Source organism: Olea europaea, chromosome 3 (assembly GCF_002742605.1).
Source record: "Olea europaea var. sylvestris chromosome 3, O_europaea_v1, whole genome shotgun sequence".
Classification (NCBI taxonomy): domain Eukaryota; kingdom Viridiplantae; phylum Streptophyta; class Magnoliopsida; order Lamiales; family Oleaceae; genus Olea; species Olea europaea.
The window spans coordinates 12,576,928-12,598,966 of NC_036239.1; the positions used below are offsets into that span (position 1 = coordinate 12,576,928).

At 33.3% G+C, this 22,039-nt stretch overlaps 1 long non-coding RNA gene across 2 annotated transcripts in view; it reads left to right on the forward strand.

The window, feature by feature from the left end:
- Positions 1-6,235: 6,235 nt before the first annotated feature.
- LOC111386504 overlaps positions 6,236-22,039 on the forward strand; it is a 26,344-nt gene continuing 10,540 nt past the window's right edge. The window contains exons 1-4 of one of the 2 annotated variants that reach the window (XR_002701239.1): positions 6,236-6,927; positions 7,244-8,758; positions 9,257-9,338; positions 10,800-11,199. This is a non-coding gene — a long non-coding RNA (uncharacterized LOC111386504). Of the gene's footprint in view, positions 6,928-7,243; positions 8,759-9,256; positions 9,339-10,799; positions 11,200-22,039 lie in introns of those variants that run through there. The other variant, XR_002701238.1, reaches the window with a different exon arrangement.

Genomic DNA, 22,039 nt, shown 5'->3' on the forward strand with positions numbered 1-22,039 from the left:
AGTAAAGAAAAATACTTAAGGAGAAGTGGAGAAACACAAGGCAAAACTTCTTGCCAAAGGCTATAGCCAAAAGCATGGCATTGACTATGATATTTGCCCCCGTTGCTTACTTGGAAACCATTCGATTAATCATTTCCTTGGCAGCTCAAAAAAAGTAGAAAATTTATCAAATGGACGTCAAGTCTGCTTTCTTGAATGGATACCTTGAAGAAGAAGTGTACGTTCAACAACCATTGGGTTATGTTGTCAAGGAACATGAAGATAAAGTTTTGAAGTTGAAGAATGCACTATATGGCTTGAAGCAAGTGCCTAGAGCATGGTATAGCCGGATTGACAAGTATTTTCAAGATTATGAATTCATCAAATGTCCACATGAGTATGCTCTTTACATTGAAAATGATGCATTTGGAGGATTTATGATTGTGTGCTTGTAAGTTGATGACTTTATCTTCACCAGCAACAATGAAAACATGTTTGATGAATTTAAGAGAATGATGGCTCAAGAATTTGAGATGACAGACATTGGGCTCATGTCATACTACCTCGGAATTAAGGTAAAAAAAATGGAGATGATATTTTTATTTTTCAAGAAGCTTATGCAAAGAAAGTTTTTGAAAGATTCAAAAGGCAAAATTGCAATCCGGTGAGTACTTTCATTGGGTGTGAAACAAAGATGTCAAAATACGACGAGAGCACGAAAGTGGATCCATCTCTCTATAGATAATTTGTTGGAAGTTTGAGATATTTGACTTGTACAAGACCCAATATTCTTTATGGTGTTGGTCTTGTTAGCCGTTATATGGAGGCACCAACTTTAACTCACTTGGAGATTGCTAAAGGATACTTCTCTACATTAAAGGTACCCTTGATTATGGCTTAACTTATTCTTCTTCTACAAATTTCAAGCTTCATGGTGATAGTGATAGTGATGGGCTAGTGATATTAATGATTGAAAAAACATCACTAGATTTTTGTTTTCCATGGGTAACACCATTTCACTTGGTGTTCAAAGAAGCAACCCATTGTGACCCTTTCTACTTGTGAGGTTGAATGTGTTTCCGCTGCATCGTGTGTTTGTCATGCTATTTGGCTACGGAAATTATTGGAGATGCTTCATGTGCCTCAAAATGAAGTTATACCAATTTATGTTGATAACAAGTCAACTATTGCTTTGGGTAAAAATCCTATGTTCCACGATCGAAGTAAGCATATAAATATAATATTTCACTTCATTAGAAAGTGCATTGAGAACAAAGAAGTTGAACTTGCTTATGTGACGACCAATGATCAAGTTGCAGACATTTTCACCAAACCATTGAAAAATGATGATTTTGCAAGATTACGTACTTGGATTGGAGTTATCAAGAGTAAATCAAGTTTAAGAAGGGGTGTTGGAGATTAAACTTGATTCATGAATGATGAAAAAAATTAAATTTGATATATGAATTAGTTTATTTAATATTCATGCATTTATTTAAATCATGTATCCAAATGGTTCTTTCTATCCTATTATTCATAATATGTAGGAACAGTCATTAATTAGTCTATTAATTTCATACAATGTATTTGAGATCCTTTGTACCTATAGAAGGTCTTGTGCTTGAGACATTTTATTGAGCCAAACTATAGAAGACAAATATTTTTGAGAATTTTCTGAATTTTTCTCTCTAGTCTTTCATCCCATAATTTTTTATTTCCAACAGATGAGTCGATTAGTTGAATTCCTCTCTCTCTTCTTTTTTACTAATGCCCTCAACTATTTGAATTTCCATCGAACACTTGGTGGACCTTATCAGGCATTATATTTCAATGCTTGCGAAGCTTTCTCAACCAAAAACTTGTTTCTCTCCCTTATCCTCATTCATTAACACTCTTAATTTCATAAAATGACTTTATCTATAAACTTGATTAAAACTACATTTATAAGCGCTTGGGCAATATAAAATCATACATAATGAGGTAAAAAAGGATTCTAAAGCCACAAATATAGCATGGTTTTACAAAAATGCTGGGATCATTAAAATTATATTATCAAAATGAGTTTCACTAATACCGACTTTCAATGCTATTCCAGCAATGAATAAATGAGCTAATTGAAAATCTATTTTTCTTAATGCTAATGTGAATTGTATACATCAAGATAATGCTCAACGGTATGTAATATGATATTACATGCTCAATTAAAAAATTGATCTTTGTTCGCCTCCTGAGCAAAAGAGAAAGAAGATGCAAAAGCAAGTCTCAAAATATCTATTAAAAAAAGCAGACACAGAATAGAGAGAGACAGAGACAGAGAGACACACACGCAAACACTTGTTTCTATACATTTTTCATTGGGGTGAGAGATATGAACAACAAATAGTAGAGACCTTGAAGAGGGAGTGAGATTACTAGTATTGGGAGGGTAAATTAGATTTTTATTTTGAAATTTAAATTTAAATGTTTTAAAAATAAACTATATGGGCAGGGAGCAGGACACCCTCTACCCATCCCCCCTCCCCCGACAAACCTAACTTTGAACTTGACCAGTCAACAAGATGATGAACGAAATTTTTATCCGTTTGAATCAAAGGCCTACAAGTTTTGGGTGGATCGAGATTTTTGCCATCCCTAATTGAGTCATTCATGATAAACTGAAAACATTTGATGGAAATAGATAAGGGAAAAGCTATTTGTACACCATGCTATATAGCATGGTGTACATCCCCTCACATATTGAGGGGGCTCACATGAATATTATATTTATGAGCCCCCTTATTGTGAGGGGACTGTAAAAGTGTACACTAAGCAAATCCCAATAGATAATTTGAAAGTTACTTTTTGATGCTATTTATCTTAATTTAAATGATAAAAAAAAAATTAACAGAAATTTTTTTTGCATCAATTAATTGTTTTGACAAGAAAAATGTACACTTTATATCTATTCGTGTATTCTAAATACACAAAATAATAGTTAATAAAAAAAGTGTATCATCATAACAAATGGGTCAACTCGACAAGTAAAACTCCTAACTTGGAAATGAAAAAAATGTAATGGCTGCAGTAAAATTTTTTAACAGAAAATTTGTAAAGCTTGAAATTTTGAAAAAAAATTGTTAAGTGTACATGACCGATTTAATAACTCTTAGCTCTGATACCAATTGTGACGGTCTGAATCCTTAACTATTTTAGTGTTACTAAATAAAAACTCAAATTCTTTCATAAGAACTTAGACAATGACATAAAATAAATTTTTTTGTTCAATAAGTAAATAAATTGTGATTTTATCATCTAACTGTGAAGAAATAAATAAAGAAAAAATTTCAAACATAACAGTTAAATTAAAAATTCAAAGTTGTGTTTCAAACACAAAATAATTTATTAATCCTAACCCGTTGAGTGAGATTTATAAAATCTCAATAAGTACGCTATGAATTATTATCGTGTATAATTTTAAGGAACATAATAATCATAATCAATATAATGGAGACACAAGAATTTTACCGAGCATAAGTGGTAAGAATTCTTATGTGTAGCGCTACTAAAGTCCGATCCTCTTAACATAATCATAATCATAATTATATTGTGCCATATTGAACCCATAATAATTTTTTTGAAATTAATAACATAATAATAATCCGAACATAGGTAGCGTACTTATCGTGAAATTTAAAAGAAAGAGTAATAGATACACAATAAAATTGCTTGATTTCTCTACAGTTTCCACCTCTGCTATGTGCATGCATATGTATGTATTATTTGGATGGAAAAATATTGGTGAGTGGTAGCTTGTGAATGTGAATAATGGGTTTACATAGGAAAAGACTAGGCATACATCATTAAAGAAAAACCCACGATAGTGAAAATTGTTCCTTGAAATTTGTAAAATGAGCAAGAATCTCTTCCTCATTTCTCTCGTAAATAAGACATTCTATATACACATGCATTCACACTACACAATACCCTATATTTGGTCGATCAAGAATATGACAAAAAGCATATATCAAGAATTTTCTATACAAGGGTTTGGCCAAACATTCAACCCTTCTTTAAAGCAAAAACATGTGGAAATTTTCCTTTATACTAAGTTTGCTACAAGGTCCTAGAAGGTGGATTAACCTTCAAATGAGGCCCAAAATTTTCAATTTTGATAATTAGTCCCAAAAATTGAGGTGTGAGTATTATATATATGTTGTTCATGAATGGGACAGATCAAAATCTAAGAATAGCGATAAAATTTGCAATTACTACAAGAAAATGGCACATCAACTTTGATTGCTATAGAGAACTTTTAGTGGTGAAGGTGGAGTTCTGACGATTAGCAAAGGTGTCAAGTTATGATAAAGAGACAAAAAAGGTCTGAGCAATTGTATGGCTTGTAGACGATTACAGATGATGCATCTATCACTAGTAAATTGAAGAAAAGATATATTAGACCTCCACAGAGGTACAATGAGACTGATTTGGTTGCTTATGATTTGGTAAGAGTCGAAAGTATTGAACCTAGCGAAGAACCTTCTACTTATTCAAAGGGAGCAAGTTGTGATGTTATTACTTCTTGTGATAGAGACAATCTTAATTTGATGATGAAGTCACTTCCTATATCTAAGTTTGATCATTGCTTGAATTTGATTGATGTTTATGTTAAGTTTGCCATAGGGACTTTTGTAGAAGAGGTGGAGAGTTTTGTTGGGGAATTTTTGTTGAAGAGTTATTATTTTATTTTTTTTGAATTGGAATTTGTCTTAAAGTCAAAATTTTTAATAAGAGTGAAGTTTTATTCCTTGCAATGGAATTCGTGTCAAAGTGGAAATTGTTAGAGTTTGGGTATGACCCGAATTCTATTGGGAATCGATAGTATGCCTTGAAGAAGTTAAGGATAGACAGAGTCTTATTTGCGTGGAGAATGCTCGTTGACCACTATCAACCGCACGGGGGCACCTTTACCACTGACTGAACATGAGGCCATCGTTCGAGTTGTGGTGTTATCCTGTGCAATTAGGGTTCGCAATTTTATAATTTTTCTCGCTTATTCCAAAACTCTCCATTATTTATTAGGCATATTATATTAGGACCCCACCTTATATTATTCTCCTCTTAGTACTATACACATGAGTAAAATTCTTGAGAAAAAAATCATCCTACACAATTTGTAATCTTCCATAATTGATATTATTGAATTCTCTTCCTCTGTCCGTATTAAAAAAAAAAAAGGATTTTTACGTAAATCTTGTGTTATTATTCTTATATTTTCATATTGCATATTCCTGCTTTATTTCTAACAACATATTTATTAAACATCATCGCCTAAAGACTTATATAAAGTTGGGTGCAGAGTTTACTCCGTTAGTTGGACAAAGTATGTGAACTCTGGCTTTTAATACAAAAATCATTTTATGAAAATGCTATTGTTAGAACTATTGAGTGTTATGCAAATAATAAGACCTTTACAAATTGAATGAATAGATTATTGAGAAACTTATGAGCCCAATTTGTCCATATACAGTTAAATTAAAATCTTTATTGGTGTCTAAACTAAAATAAAATTGGAAATTTAGTGATGAGTTTGAAATATAAAAAAGTGACTAGAACGAAATTTCTTTCAAAGTTGAGTGACTTCTAGTATCTCATATCCCAGACAATAGTCTAAGAAAATTAGTGCCATGGCATTCAATTTTTTGATAGAAATGTCACTCCTCACTAAATTAGTACTATATCAAAATTTTGTCCTAGGTTTATAATAAAAAAGTTATTAAAATTGATTTTGTTCAAAGTCGGTGATTGTGTTTTCTACACATATTCTATGTGTTGGTTATTAAAATAAATCAACTGAAGACACACTACTCTCTCACTCTCACTCTCACTCTCACAACATGTTTTTATTTTGAAGAGAATATGATTTTTTTTTTAAATAATGTAAAAAATAGTTTAATCTATTTGTTCTGCTCTTGATTAAATTGGCTTTTTAGAATAATAAGAAATATAAGAATTCCAAACTCAGATTGTATGTTGGAAAGAAAAGAAAAAAAAAACTTATTTTGGGTTGAAACGACAATCAATCACAATAGGAAAGAAGACAGGGTTATTTTTTTTAATTCTTGTCCCTATAATATAAAAGAGGCACTTTGTATGTTCATAGGAAGAGTGCCACTTTTTTACTTTTTTGTTTTCTCTGTCTTTTTATTGTTTGGGGAACGTAAACGATGTCATATTATTTTGCAGACAGAAAAAACAATTTTACACGCAACACCCATAACGTCTGAGACACTTCACGCAACCATAATTTCCATTCTCTTCTCCATCAGCTTCCCAGACAACCATCCACACTTCTCCTTCCTTCTTCTCTCTTTTTCTTTTTCTTTTTCTTTTGCATCATAAATCACCGATGAGTGTTGCAAGTTGCAACAGCCAACAAGAGCTTCCTTTTCCCATCAAGGGTTACATATCTAAGATCGAGTCATAGCTCTCAAACATCTGCGATGGTATTTTGAAACTTCTCAATTGAAAATCACCAGGTCTACCACCTCTTGTGATGCCAACACTTTCTGCATGAAGATGAAGGGTGTTAAATACGATCTGTCGACTATAAGAGTTAAGTTTATTGTTTCACATACATAATTTTTTTTTTCAGAATTAGATTTCGATTTTTAGGGTTTCGATCATCTTCTCAAATTTTTTTTTCCACCGGGTTTACTTGATTATTATGTATTTCGAACTTCTTGTCCTTGGTTGTTGCAATTTTTTAGGTATTTAGTTCACGATTTGTTAATTTCTTATCTGACTTTAGGTATTTTTGCTCGATCTTTGCTTTGTCGTGTATTTCTTCAGATTTATTTACCGTATGTTGTTGTCGTTTCATCCAAAAATACCAAATGAAGCTCGGTGGAGTCTCGAACTCCAAGGACTCTTCCGAAGACAACTTGGACTTCTTCTCCAATGAGTCTGATGGTGCGTAATTTTTTTTAATTTTTTTTTTGCTTTTACTTTATAATTTTAGCGTTCAATGATAAATATATTGTAGCAGATGCGAGGACAAGTGGTTTGTTATGTGATTTAAGGACAAATCGGTTCAAAAAACCATGGTTATTTTTGGAAATATCAGTCAGGAATAGTATGTTAATTGTATAAGATGATGTCGAAGTCTCGATTTGCGTTGCAGCTGTTTAAGCTATCAATGCTATCTAGCTGTATTATCTATTTCTTTATTAGCAAATTTACCTCGGTTCTTTTGGCATTAATTCTTTTTTTTGTTCCCCTGATTCAGGAGTTTAGTATCAGAGAAAATGGGGAGACTCCCAATTGAATCAGCAAAACAGGGGAGAAGTAGATTGGATGATCTATTGTCATCAATTGATGGCGGAAAGCATGACTAGATTGATAATTCCTGAAAATATTTTACCGCCAGAAAAAAAAATTGTTTTATATTAATTGGTTCAAGACTCTTTAAGTTGGACAAAAAATGTATGCAAGTTATAAATTTTAGGTTTCATTTATAAATCTAGGTTTACTTAGTTTCCAAAGAGAATCAGGGAACCAATATTCGGTTTTTTTTTCGAAATATTCCTAAAAGGACAACTTTCACATGAATTAATAATGTAGTTCCCCTCGTCATATTGTGAACTTAGACAAGGAAGTCCTGTATATTGTGAACCATTCTAATTTGATGAATTTCATTTCTAATTTCAATGTCGAGACCATAAGCATGTCTATAAAATACAACCTTGGTGTTTTCCTTGCTAAAATCATTAACCAAATGGAGTCTATGTATTGAAATTCAAACGTCAGAACTTGAATTAGAAGATGGGAAATGATAGGTTCATCAATTGTTTTCCTTGGATTTTGATTTTCCTCATTTTGTAATGTAGGTTCATCAATTAGTTGTAAATATGGATCCCAAATTCACCAACTTTGTGGAGATTAGCTAAATTATTAGGTTTTATTTACTTAAGTTTTAATTTTGAGCGAATAATTGTTTCTTTTATCAATTTTTGCGCTGTTACACCTCGAGGTTTAATTAAAACATGAGATTAACCAGTTGAAGTAGCATCCTTGTCATATTAAAAATAGATGACAACATTTAAGGTTATTAGTTTACAAATGAGATCCCAACTGCGCATGTCAGCTCTACGCATTTTCATCAGCTCATGTTATACACAATTCGAAATCACAGTCATCGCCATAGCTCGGTAATACTTGCTTCTTGATTGTCAGTATAATTGTTGATTATTTAACATTTTTAGTTTCAATTATGTTTCCCTTTAATCATGGCTCTATTTAATTATTTATGCATTGTTGCTTTTTGAATTTCATCAGTTGGCTCTTAAGATGGGTTCTTGCTTGTTTGATTAAAATCCTACTTTAAATAAGCCTCTGCTAATGTTGCTATTAAATATACTTTGAGTTACTTTCACCATGAAAAGATATGAATTCGAGGTTTCGACTTTCGAGACGTTAAACATTATTTTATTCTTTATTTTTTCCAATGTAATTTTTTCTATAAACTTATTTAGATCTATGCTGCGTGGAAATCGTTCTTTTCCCTGTTCGAACATCTATGTTGTACTGATTGTTTATTACTGCCTTTTTTAATAGAAAAAGTACCATTGATTGTTATACATGATTTGAGGGATTTCAAGTTTTATGATTTCTGTCTGTATTTTCGTCTGCCCCATTCGTGTAATTTCATTCTTTTTGATGATGCCTATTGGAGAAGAGAAGAAAATTCGGTTTTGCTCTCTGTGCTCTCTGTATGCAAGTTCTTTTAGTTTGAGACTTTTGGGTATGTTAAACTTTGAGTATTATTTATGGATTTATTTAACTGTCGATAAGTTGAAGTGGAAATCTTTCATATTAAGGTCTGAATTGCCTGAATTTGGGTGGTGTTTCCTGCTGGTCATTGTGATTTTTTTTTTTTTGTACTGATTTTTCATTGTCCTAAGTGAGTTTTGTCTATGATGGCATTACTTTTATGATTTCGAAATTGGGTTTCGTGTTTTGGGTTTTGAGAAAATTGGATGATATTTGGCTGGATTATCTTTTTTGATTTTCTTTTATTTTCAGGTATTTGGAAGTAAAATTATTATTATTATTATTATTATTTATTTATTTTTTTGGCAGCAGTTTCTGTTGTTTGAGATCAAGACTCTTTCAACGGAAAGAAAAACTGATTTTTACTGAAACGGAATGAAATGTTTCGACATTATATTTGGTTTATTTGTTTTAACCTTGCTGAAAGAAACTTCTAGACACTGGTTATTAATTCTATATGATGGAACAGGGCATAAAAAAAGCTTTCTGAGGTTTCATCAGGGGAAAATAGCAAAAAAGCAGCTCTTGAAGCTAAACTAAAGCAAATCGAGGTAATTTTACCTTTTATATTATTTAAACTTATTTTTTGTTTTATTTATTTTTTAATTTCATGACTAAGAATTTGTTTTATGTGCTGATGATCGTTGCATGACAACTTACTCAGCTTGTGAGGTTATTATATGCTTCTATAGTCTTTAGTTCCTATAGATTACCATTTTCCTTCATTCGTAAATGGATTAGCATACCAAGGTGGACTATTTACTCCAGTTTCCTCGCGGTTGTTTGATCATAGACAAATGGTATAAATTAAGTTTAAGTTCAAAGGGGCTGAATAAGACCAGCGATTTCAACCCATTAGTTTTATCACCTATTGCTTCATTGTATACACATGATTTATATAGAAAAGAAGAAGAAAACACCATCATTTAGGTTATTTCATATTTTTTTCAAAAAAAAAAAAGAAGGTATTCATAAAAGTTCACTTCCTCTCATATTTTCTTTTGAATAGCGCCAATATTCTTAATAAAGTTTTGTTCTATAGAAAAGGGAAAAGTATCTCTATAGGTTGTTTTAATATTTTTATAAATGATAATTGTGTTGCTAAGTTTTTTAGATGTTCAACTTTTTTTTTGGATAAGGTAAGTATATTATATCTAAAGTGTGAGAATAAAGCACAAGATCACATAGGCATACCCCGGAAAAACAAGACTAGGAATATATGCATTCGTAGCACCAACAACAGGAGCCTAGATTTATAGCCTATTCATGACAAGAGAAAATATCCACAGAAAAATCCCACGAGCATTGGAACAATCTATTTTTATTAGATGGAGCCAAGACTCTACATTAATCAACTCGTGCATAAATAGTAAAAACAATATCCTGAATAACAGCAGACTCATGTTTAGGAGCCTCACTATGGGTTCTAGCATTACGCTCACACCAAATAGCATAAATCAAACCCGCAAACATCGAAAGAATAACAGTAGAGCGCAATGACCTGCCACGAAATTGCTCCATCCAAGGAAGAGTATTTGGCCAACTTCGCTGAACCCAAGGCAAGTTACATTTCATGTGCAAAGCTCACCAAACATGTTCAGAAAATGGGCAAGCAAAGAAAAGATGATCTAAATCCTCCTTAGAATAACCACACAGCACACAATGCATAGATTGTATTAATCCAAAGCAAAAAAGCTGTCTGTATATAGAGGCCATCTTGAATTGCTATCCAAAGGATAAATGCATGGCGGGGAATACATTTAGGGAACCATGCAATGTGATACCAGGTCACCCTAGGGCATCGAGGTCGAAGAGACTCCCAAGCACTACGAACAGAGAAGACTCAATGTACACCATCCACCCATTGCAAGACATTCTCTCTAGCATTCTTTAAAAGAAGCCTTATTTCTCTGTTAGTGAAACAACTATTCATTCCGAAATTTAAAATTCGAGACTTATTTAAAGATGAATGATTAAAATTTGGGAGCTTATTGTAAATGGATCCTCCACAGGCCTACAAAGAAGGATAAGTCCATCTTTCACAAGCATGGCACAGTGATAAAGAAAGAGGGTTCCATATGGAGTATCAAAGGTTTAAATAATAGTGATAGTTGAAAGGCAACATTTATATTGGAAGGCTGTGGTTTTATTCGAACAAAGTCATGGTGCGCTTTGTCACACTTTCGAGTGTCCTGTCACACATCATAAATGGGGGTCTACAAGGAGAAGAATCGCTTTCCCAAATATCACGTCCAAGTGTGTATAACTGTGATTGCATCTGACTTACCGAGTTGATAAACAAGAAGGGAAAGCCATCACTCCTAGGGATTAGTTGGGTGAAACTTGAACACCTGAATTATAAAAAAATAAAAATAAATAAATAAATGAAAAATGGAGGAGGACGAGTCCAATGTTGGCATTGTGAAAGATTCTTCAATAGATACACTTTTCTTGACTTAAATTTTGGCATTTTCGAAACGGCCCATGCATTGTTTATGTTGGTTCCATTTGCCAACCTGATGCAAATATTAGCTAGTTTTCAATCTAAACTTCTAGTTTCAACTTGAAATTTATTATTCATTATGAGTTAAACTTCCATATTTTTGAAGCATGATAATAATCCATTCAGTCGTGTAATCATACTCTATTATATTTGTTGTGCTTAGAAAAATTCATTCGTGCAGTATCACATTTCAAACCGAACACACAGAAAGCAAAAATAAGATGAGAGAACACGAGATTTTTCGGCCCAAAGGCCCCGAGGTTCGGCGACCAAATCTAACGCCTACATCCCCGTTGAGCATCCATCAGGAATAAGCTCAAATCCACTATGAACAGCCCAAAAATAGGCAAAACAGTCTCAAGAACACACAGTTACAAAACTTCTCAAAAAAAGGAAAGATCTTCTCACAACAATATTGAACTCACACAAGAGTTCATCTAAATTCCTAATTCTCTCTACCAAAATCACACAAGATCTAAAGAGAGAACGAATCAAAAGAGAAGACGAAAGAGACTCTAAAAACTCGAAGCTGCTGGGTTAAAAACTCTAACCCTAATCACCCCCTTTCTTTCCTTTTATATGAGAGTAACAATTTATTGTCATCCAACGGTCCACTTCTTGCCACTTGTCTTGAATTCGGAAGAGTTGTTATTTCATAACAAAAAACGCATTTCTGTTTTGCACTTATAACAAACCGGCTCTAGTTCTGGAAGTTTTTTCACAATGGATCATCAATTGCCCACCAAGTTTGGGCCACACTTCACAGTCCATTTAAATCAGCTGGGCATACACAAAACCCAGCAAATCAATTCTTACAATCTCCACCTTCTGTTGCATTTTGTGACAGTACATAAGTGGATTTAAAACTTAAACTGACTTCACTTGCTCTATTTACCTGCAAAGAAAACAGAAGTTAATATTCTTCAAGATTAATTAATCTCAAAGAATCTGAAAATTTACTAATAGGGATTACCTTAGTTCCGGCATCTGCTGGATTTACCTTCATTGGAATTTTAACCAATCTAATATCACCCCTATCAATGATATCTCTAATGAAATGGAACTTAACATCTATATGTTTAGATCTATCATGCAAAATAGGATTTTTACTAAGAAAAATGACACTTTGGTTATCTGAACATAGCTCCACCTGATTTTCTATAAGTCTTAATTCACTAAGTAAACCCTTTAACCACAATCCCTCTTTCACCGCTTCAGTTGCAGCAATGTATTCAGCTTCGGTTGAAGACAATGCAACCAATTTTTGAAGCTGGGATTTCCAGCTAATGCATGTATTATTTATAACATAAAAATATGCAGTTGTGGACTTCCTATTGTCCGGATTACCAGGAAAATCTGAATCTACATATCTCTTAAGTCTGAGTCCATTTTTATTTGTTTTGAACATTAAACCTAAGTTACTAGTTCCTTTCAAGTACTTAATCAGATTTTTCATGCATTGCCAATGTATTTCACCTGGGTTACTCATAAATCTACTTAACACACCACGGCATAAGCAATATCAGGTTTAGAGCAAACCATAACATACATAACAGATCCAACAGCATTAGAATAAGGCATATTTATCATTCTTCTATGCTCTTCTTCAGTTTTAGGTGATTGATTGACAGATAATTTCATACCAGCAGATAAAGGCAAACTAACAGGCTTAGATTCATGAAGGGAGAACCTTTTTACAACCTTATCAACATAAGATTTTTGTGTTAGAAATAACTTTCCATTTATCTTATCTCTTTTTATTTTCATGCCCAAAATCTTTCTAGCTGGTCCTAAATCTTTCATTTCAAATTCAGATTTCAGATTTTCTTTAATCGAATTAAGTGTAACAGAATTGTGACCAGCAAGGAGCATATCATCAACATACAAAAGTAGATAGAAAAAAATCAGATTCCCCTTCTTTCTTGTAATAGAAACATGGATCATATTCTGATTTCCTAAAGTTCAAACCTTGTATAAAAGAGTCAAATCTTTTATACCATTAGGGGTCTGTTTTAGGCCATACAAAGATTTCTTTAAGAGACACTAAGTTTCCCTTTCCTAATACTTCAAACCCTCTTGGTTGAGTCATATGTATGGTTTCATCTAAAGAACCATACAGGAAGGCAATTTTCACATCAAGTTGTTCTAACTCCAAATCAAATTGTGTCACTATAGCAAGTAGGACTCTAATGGATGTATATTTAACAACTGGTGAAAAAATTTCATTGTAATCTATCCCTTCCCTTTGATTAAAGTCTTTAGCTACAAGTCTTGCCTTAAACCTCTTATCACTAGCCTTTGTCTCACCCTCTTTTAATCTTATAAACCCATTTACAATCAATCAACTTACAATCTTTGGGTTTTTCTACTAAAGTCCAGGCTTCATTCTTAAAGATTGAGTTCATTTCATCTTCCATCGCGGCAATCCACTTAGGGGATTCCTTGGAAGATATAGCCTCTTCATAAGAGGTAGGTTCTAGTTCGAACAGATCAGTTTCAGACTGATCAGATGCAAAATTAGCATGTTGATACCTAGAAGGAGGTCTTATTTCCCTCCTTTCTCTATCCCTAGCAAGTTGGTAGCCCTGCAGGTCATGTGCAGGCTCCAGATGTTGTTCATCTTCAATTATTTCAACATCAGAATCATTTTGGGGTACTATCTGATGTGGCTCCACCTCGAACTAAGCCTGGTCATCAGAATTGTGGTTATCGGAATTAATTTCTGTGATAATAAAATCATCCTTTCCTAACTTCTCACCAGATTTGTCACTAAGACAAGGAAAATTATCTTCATTAAAGATAATAGATCTGTTTATTATCACTCTATAACCCTTCACATCTCTTAACCACAATCTATAGCCTTTAACCCCTTCTCCATATCCTAAGAACACACCCTTCATTGATCTAGGGTCCAGTTTTGACTTAATATGATGTGCATAAGCTGCACATCCAAAAGTCCTTAGGTGAAAATAATCTGGCATTGAACCAGACCAGATTTGTTCGGGAATTTTGTTATTCAGAGAGCTGGAAGGACATCTATTAATAAGATAACAGGCTGTCTTTACAGCCTCACCCCAGAATACTTTTGGGAGTCCAGAACTGATTAACATACATCTGGTCCTCTCAAGAATTGTCCTATTAAGCCTCTCGGCAACCCCATTTTGTTGTGGGGGTATAGCTCACAGTTTTATGTCTCATTATCCCTTGTTTACTGCAATATTGATCAAATTCGATATTGCAAAATTCAAATCCATTGTCAGTTCTCAAAATTTTTATCTTCTTACCAGTCTGATTTTCAATCAATGAATTCCATTCTTTGAAAATTTTAAAAGTATCAGACTTAGACTTTAATAAGAAAATCCATATTTTTCTTGAATAGTCATCGGTGATAAGAAGATAATATTTGTTTCCAGATACTGTTGGCACTGGGGCAGGTCCCCATAAGTCAGAATGTATGTACTCAAGAACATCTTGAGACTTATGCAGCCCTACCTTAAATGGCAGCCTAACTTGTTTTCCCATTATACAATGTTCACAAAATGTTAATTTTTGAACACTGTCTTTTCCAAAAGCCCCTTGACATGATAGAGTTTTTAAGCCTTTTTCACTTAGATGACCAAGTCTCTTGTGTCATAATTCTGATTTATCTGTATGTGTGACAAGATTCACACCATTATTTGGTGAAATTATTTCAACACTTATTGTATAAATTCCATTCAGCTTTAATGAACTGACAATAAGTTCTTGATTTCTAATAATATTGGTAGAGCCATTCTTTATTTCTATTTGATAATTTTCATCATCAAGAATACCTAGGGATATAAGGTTTCTTTTTAGGGCTGGAACATATCTTGTATGTTTTAGCAACATGTGATGACCATTTTGAAGTTTTAGCAACACATTTCCAATAGCCTTAACTCTACATGTCTCATTATTTCCAAGTTTTACTGACCCTTCATCAAGTTCAGAGTAGTTAGTCAGGTAGCCTATATTAGGTGTCATAAGAAAAGAACATCCAGAGTCCAAGACCCAGTCCTGATCATAATTTTCTGTTATTGACACATAGGCTACTCCAATATTGGCTCTTGCCTCTCTATAGTTGGAAGCATTCAATGGGGCATTTTCAGTATTGGGATTTTTCTTTTGGTCATGGGCCTTCTTGAAACAATTCTTAATGAAGTGCCTAGTTTTTCCACAATAAAAGCACTTCTTATTATTTGTCTTTCCTTTAAGTGACTTCTTGTCTTTTCCTTTGGTGTTATTCCATTTCTTTTTGACAAAGTTTTTATCCTTGTTGTAATTTGAATAACTACAGTTGCTTGCACCTTTAGCAAGTGTTCTTTGCTTAGGTGACACACCCTCCATATTAGATACATCTCTGTGTTCAGATTTAAATTCCAGTTCTCTGTTCAAGAGAGAACTGTGAATTATTTCAACAGTAAGGTCACTCCTANAGGCTCCAGATGTTGTTCATCTTCAATTATTTCAACATCAGAATCATTTTGGGGTACTATCTGATGTGGCTCCACCTCGAACTGAGCCTGGTCATCAGAATTGTGGTTATCGGAATTAATTTCTGTGATAATAAAATCATCCTTTCCTAACTTCTCACCAGATTTGTCACTAAGACAAGAAAATTATCTTCATTAAAGATAACAGATCTGTTTATTATCACTCTATAACCCTTCACATCTCTTAACCACAATCTATAGCCTTTAACCCCTTCTCCATATCCTAAGAACACACCCTTCATTGATCTAGGGTCCAGTTTTGACTTAATATGATGTGCATAAGCTGCACATCCAAAAGTCCTTAGGTGAAAATAATCTGGCATTGAACCAGACCAGATTTGTTCGGGAATTTTGTTATTCAGAGAGCTGGAAGGACATCTATTAATAAGATAACAGGCTGTCTTTACAGCCTCACCCCAGAATACTTTTGGGAGTCCAGAACTGATTAACATACATCTGGTCCTTTCAAGAATTGTCCTATTAAGCCTCTCGGCAACCCCATTTTGTTGTGGGGGTATAGCTCACAATTTTATGTCTCATTATCCCTTGTTTACTGCAATATTGATCAAATTCGATATTGCAAAATTCAAATCCATTGTCAGTTCTCAAAATTTTTATATTCTTACCAGTCTGATTTTCAATCAATGAATTCCATTCTTTGAAAATTTTAAAAGTATCAGACTTAGACTTTAATAAGAAAATCCATATTTTTCTTGAATAGTCATCGGTGATAAGAAGATAATATTTGTTTCCAGATACTGTTGGCACTGGGGCAGGTCCCCATAAGTCAGAATGTATGTACTCAAGAACATCTTGAGACTTATGCAGCCCTACCTTAAATGGCAGCCTAACTTGTTTTCCCATTATACAATGTTCACAAAATGTTAATTTTTGAACACAGTCTTTTCCAAAAACCCCTTGACATGATAGAGTTTTTAAGCCTTTTTCACTTAGATGACCAAGTCTCTTGTGCCATAATTTTGATTTATCTGTATGTGTGACAAGATTCACACCATTATTTGGTGAAATTATTTCAACACTTATTGTATAAATTCCATTCAGCTTTAATGAACTAACAATAAGTTCTTGATTTCTAATAATATTGGTAGAGCCATTCTTTATTTCTATTTGATAATTTTCATCATCAAGAATACCTAGGGATATAAGGTTTCTTTTTAGGGTTGGAACATATCTTGTATGTTTTAGCAACATGTGATGACCATTTTGAAGTTTTAGCAACACATTTCCAATAGCCTTAACTCTACATGTCTCATTATTTCCAAGTTTTACTGACCCTTCATCAAGTTCAGAGTAGTTAGTCAGGTAGCCTATATTAGGTGTCATAAGAAAAGAACATCCAGAGTCCAAGACCCAGTCCTGATCATAATTTTCTGTTATTGACACATAGGCTACTCCAATATTGGCTCTTGCCTCTCTATAGTTGGAAGCATTCAATGGGGCATTTTCAGTATTGGGATTTTTCTTTTGGTCATGGGCCTTCTTGAAACAATTCTTAATGAAGTGCCTAGTTTTTCCACAATAAAAGCACTTCTTATTATTTGTCTTTCCTTTAAGTGACTTCTTGTCTTTTCCTTTGGTGTTATTCCATTTCTTTTTGACAAAGTTTTTATCCTTGTTGTAATTTGAATAACTATAGTTGCTTGCACCTTTAGCAAGTGTTCTTTGCTTAGGTGACACACCCTCCATATTAGATACATCTCTGTGTTCAGATTTAAATTCCAGTTCTATGTTCAAGAGAGAACTGTGAATTATTTCAACAGTAAGGTCACTCCTACCATACTCCAGAGCATTTCTTATATCTTTGTACTTATCTCCAAAGGCATTAAGTAGACCAACTACCTTTTGCTCATCTGATATTTTCTCATCACAGTTTATCAAGTCTTGAGTTATCCTTTTAAATTTATCCATATTATCTTCTATATCAAGATTAGGATCAAACTTAAAAATGAAAAATTGCCTCCAAAGAAAACATTTATTTGGTAAGATTTTAGTGAGGTACTGTTTCTCTAATGCTGTCCACAATTCTACAGCAGTTTTGGTCTCACCTACTTTCCTAATCACAGTATCAGTTAAGTGTAGAAACATAGTGCTTCAGGCCAGTTCATCTTGTTCAGTTTTTCTATTCTCAGACAAGCCTTTTGGCCAGGATTCATCAATTGCCTTAGCACATTTTAACTGTAACATAAGAGCCTTAATTTTTTGACGTGAGAGACTAAAGTCTCCTTTGCCATCCCACATTTGGACATCTACCTTAGAAGTCATGATGTGCAGTAGTGTGAGCAATGTGTATGTACAGAAATGTACGAACAAGCAGTATGTCGCAGTAATGTAATAGAGGTCAATTATTTGAGAGATTACAGTATTTATATGCAAGGATAGTATTCATAAAAAATTGTCAAGCACACAATGGAGTACAAAACAGATTACTCTTAGACTCAGTAATCTACCAGAAAAATTAATGTGGTACATACACCTCCAAGGAAGACTGTCTCTGACAATCAGTATCAGCCCTTTCCCTGTACAATCACATTTGAGTATTAGTTAATCAAATATATATATATATATATATATAATTCATAAGTATCTCTTCACAGTAACCGGATACAGAGAAGAAAAATTATAAGATTTCTTGAATCGAAAAACCCTAGTCCCCTCAGATTCTAGGGTTCTCTCAATGACCCCTAGACAAAGGTGGATTTAGGGAAGATTCAAAATAGAAACCCTAATCTCCTTTAAGAAAAACGTTCGGTTACAAATTTTTTTTTTTTTTTTAAATGTGGAAGTCGAAATTGATACTCAGAACCACCAAAGGGAATCGAACAATGTTATAAGAACCCCTTTAAAATGTTTTAAAGAATCAAAGACAGGAAACTGTAGATCGTCAAAAATCTGAGTGTTCGAACTCGAGCCCAAAAAATGCATAAACTCAAAACGCAGCACAAATCAGATTTTCCTAAAACGCTCTCATACCACTGTTGTGTTTAGAAAAATTCATTCGTGCATAATCACATTTCAAATCGAACACACAGAAAGCAAAAATAAGATGAGAGAACACGAGATTTTTCGGCCCAAAGGCCTCGAGGTTCCGCGACCAAATCTAACGCCTACATCCCCGTTGAGCATCCATCAGGAATAAGCTCAAATCCACTATGAACAGCCAAAAATAGGCAAAACAGTCTCAAGAACACAGTTACAAAACTTCTCAAAAACAAAAGATCCTCTCACAACAATATTGAACTCCCACAAGAGTTCATCTAAATTCCTAATTCTCTCTACCAAAATCACACAAGATCTAAAGAGAGAACGAATCAAAAGAGGAGACGAAAGAGACTCTAAAAACTCGAAGCTGCTGGGTTAAAAACTCTAACCCTAATCACCCCCTTTCTTTCCTTTTATATGAGAGTAACAATTTATTGTCATCCAACGGTCCACTTCTTGCCACTTGTCTTGAATCCGGAAGAGTTGTTATTTCATAACAAAAAACGCATTTCTGTTTTGCACTTGTAACAAACTGGCTCTAGTTCCAGAAGTTTCTTCACAATGGATCATCAATTGCCCACCAAGTTTGGGCGGCCACACTTCACAGTCCATTTAAATCAGCTGGGCCATACACAAAATCCAGCAAATCAATTCTTACAATATTTAGGCATATTGGCTTGCAGAGGCGGATTTGGGGATGGCCAGCCCATTTCAAAATTCCCCCCTATCTAATTTTTAATCCAATCTTGGCTCCGTCTCCATTGGCTTGCAATGGTTCCAAACAAGTTAAAGGGTAGCAATTAATATATTTCTTGTAGTACTTGAGATTGTTATCATAGATTGTTTTCATGTATTATATGACAACAATTTTTCTAGTATATAAGTTAAAGTGTAACTGTTAACACATTCTATTGAAGGGAAAAGTAAATTCTTAATGCAAATATTTTCTTTGTGACTTTTTAAGTATCATTGTGTCGTCATTATTATTCGGGAAAATGAACATGTTGATCCAAGTGTTTTAATTTATTTGTTGGTGTTAGACCCAACTCATAATTTCAAAAATCTATTAACAGTAGGGATAAACTTTTTTCCTTCTTAAAGGTTGTTTATGAAACTACCACAACCACTATAGATTGGGAACCAATACTACAATTTTCCCTATTTTGGCAAGTCCATGCATGATACATTCTTAACAACAAATATAGGAAAAGTAGCAGAATAGGTCCCCAAATTTTGACCGTGTTGTGTCTTGGTCCGGTTTCTTCAAATCATAGCAATTAAGTCTCCAATCTTTCATTTTTAGTAGCACTTAGGTCCTCAATGGACAGATATATCCATTCCTTCAATTAAGACGCTAAAAATTTATTGAAAAAATGATATTTACATTTTTCTTTAAATAAACAAAAAATTACATGCAAAACAAGGATGGGGAAAAAATCTGAAATTCTTCTTCTTTCCATCCGACACCACCTACGACTACCCACCGCTTGTCAAAATAACTAAAACTATCACTAATCACTTTGGCATGGGATTGTGCAAGATTGAATTATTATTATTATTATTATTATTATTTTCAAATTCATCATTTTTATTTATTTTTTGTTTATTTATATATAAATGACACTGTTTTTAACTAAAATTTTAACTCACTTCTGAGGATAAAATTGCCCACCAAGGACCAAATTTCTACTTAAATAAATCCGTGAGGATGTCGATGCTCTATCATGAAGAATGGGGCCAAGATGCTATATATGTCAAAGTTTAGGGACCTGAATGCCTATTTTCCCTCAAATATACAAAATATCCAAAATAGAAATATCAACCAAAACATGGTGCCCACAGTCACCAGAAAAATAAAATAAACAAACGAGAAAAAGGAAAATAAAACAAGTAAAAAGTATCAAAGTGGCTACGCCATTTGTTTATGGCCATTTAACCCCATAACAGATTTTTCCTCAACATATCATGGCCATTCCCATATGCTCATTTGTTCGAATTCAAACACTACAATCTTTTGTAATAGTTGAACTAACTTGATGTCTCACTATATTTATATGTAGATAAATTCCGTTAATTGAATTTAAAACATCCATCTTGAAACCGTATTTGACAACAACAAAGTATATTTGTGACCAACTTTACACATGGAAAAAGGTTTTTTTTGTAAAGTATGTGTCATCAAAATTTATGAACAATCTCGTAATAATTGTCGAATACTGCTGAACAGAATTACTATGATGCAAAGCAGTTAACAAAGAAAAGCACATGCCAACGAGAAAAGAGAAAAAATAAGAAGTATCTATGAAAATAAGTGTGACTTCAAGCTCGGATATCAGATTTATGCGAGTGAGTAAAATTCGGAAATGCTCTCGACCCTGCATGTGTGGTGACGATTGGCTTTCAACAGACATTGTCAAACATTTATGTAATGCCCCATTTTTTTTTATTAAGCATAAACACGGGAATGTTACAAAAACTCATTTTTCTTTAATAAAAAAAAATGCGGAACTATATAAAATTCTTCAATAAACAAATAATTGTAACGTTTAAATTAAAATTATTGAAAGCGTATCTAACCATAAACATAAACTCCTAAGTAATTCAAATAATGCGTTCTAAATTAAAATAAACAAATTGCTAAATTTAAAATGACAAACTTATTTCTTTTTCTCTATTCTTTATCCACTTGGTAGTCCGCATCACCAATTCTCCACTGTTCCAATCGACCCGAACTAATCTGAAAAATTAATGTAAGAGTGAGTATTAAAAATACCCAGTAAGATACGTGCAAATTTCCATACACAGGTATATAACAAATAAATAATACACTTCATACCGCTCTTCTCTTATGGAGTATCGGTGACCAAGCGACACACCCATCTTAGGTCCTCTTAATTTTCATGTAGAAATTTCATATCTCTTTCTCTAGAACCCGAAGGTCCACTAGCATTCCATGTATATTTAATCGCATATAAGAGCATAAGGAAACGTAAACACTTTGCACATAAATGTATCTTACCTCGTTGAATCTACAGTATGTTGAAAATCGTTCCTCCGCTTTGAAAGTATGTGATTAAAATACTCGATGTATGAAATTCTATTTCTAATGCTGCTTTTTGTCTTCCTTTTTCTCTCCTTTCTCTCTCTCTCTCTCTTTTATCTTTCTCTTTCTCTATTTCACGTGTGAATTTTTGGTGTGGTAAAATGTGGGATTCTAGCCTACTATTTATAGGTGTAG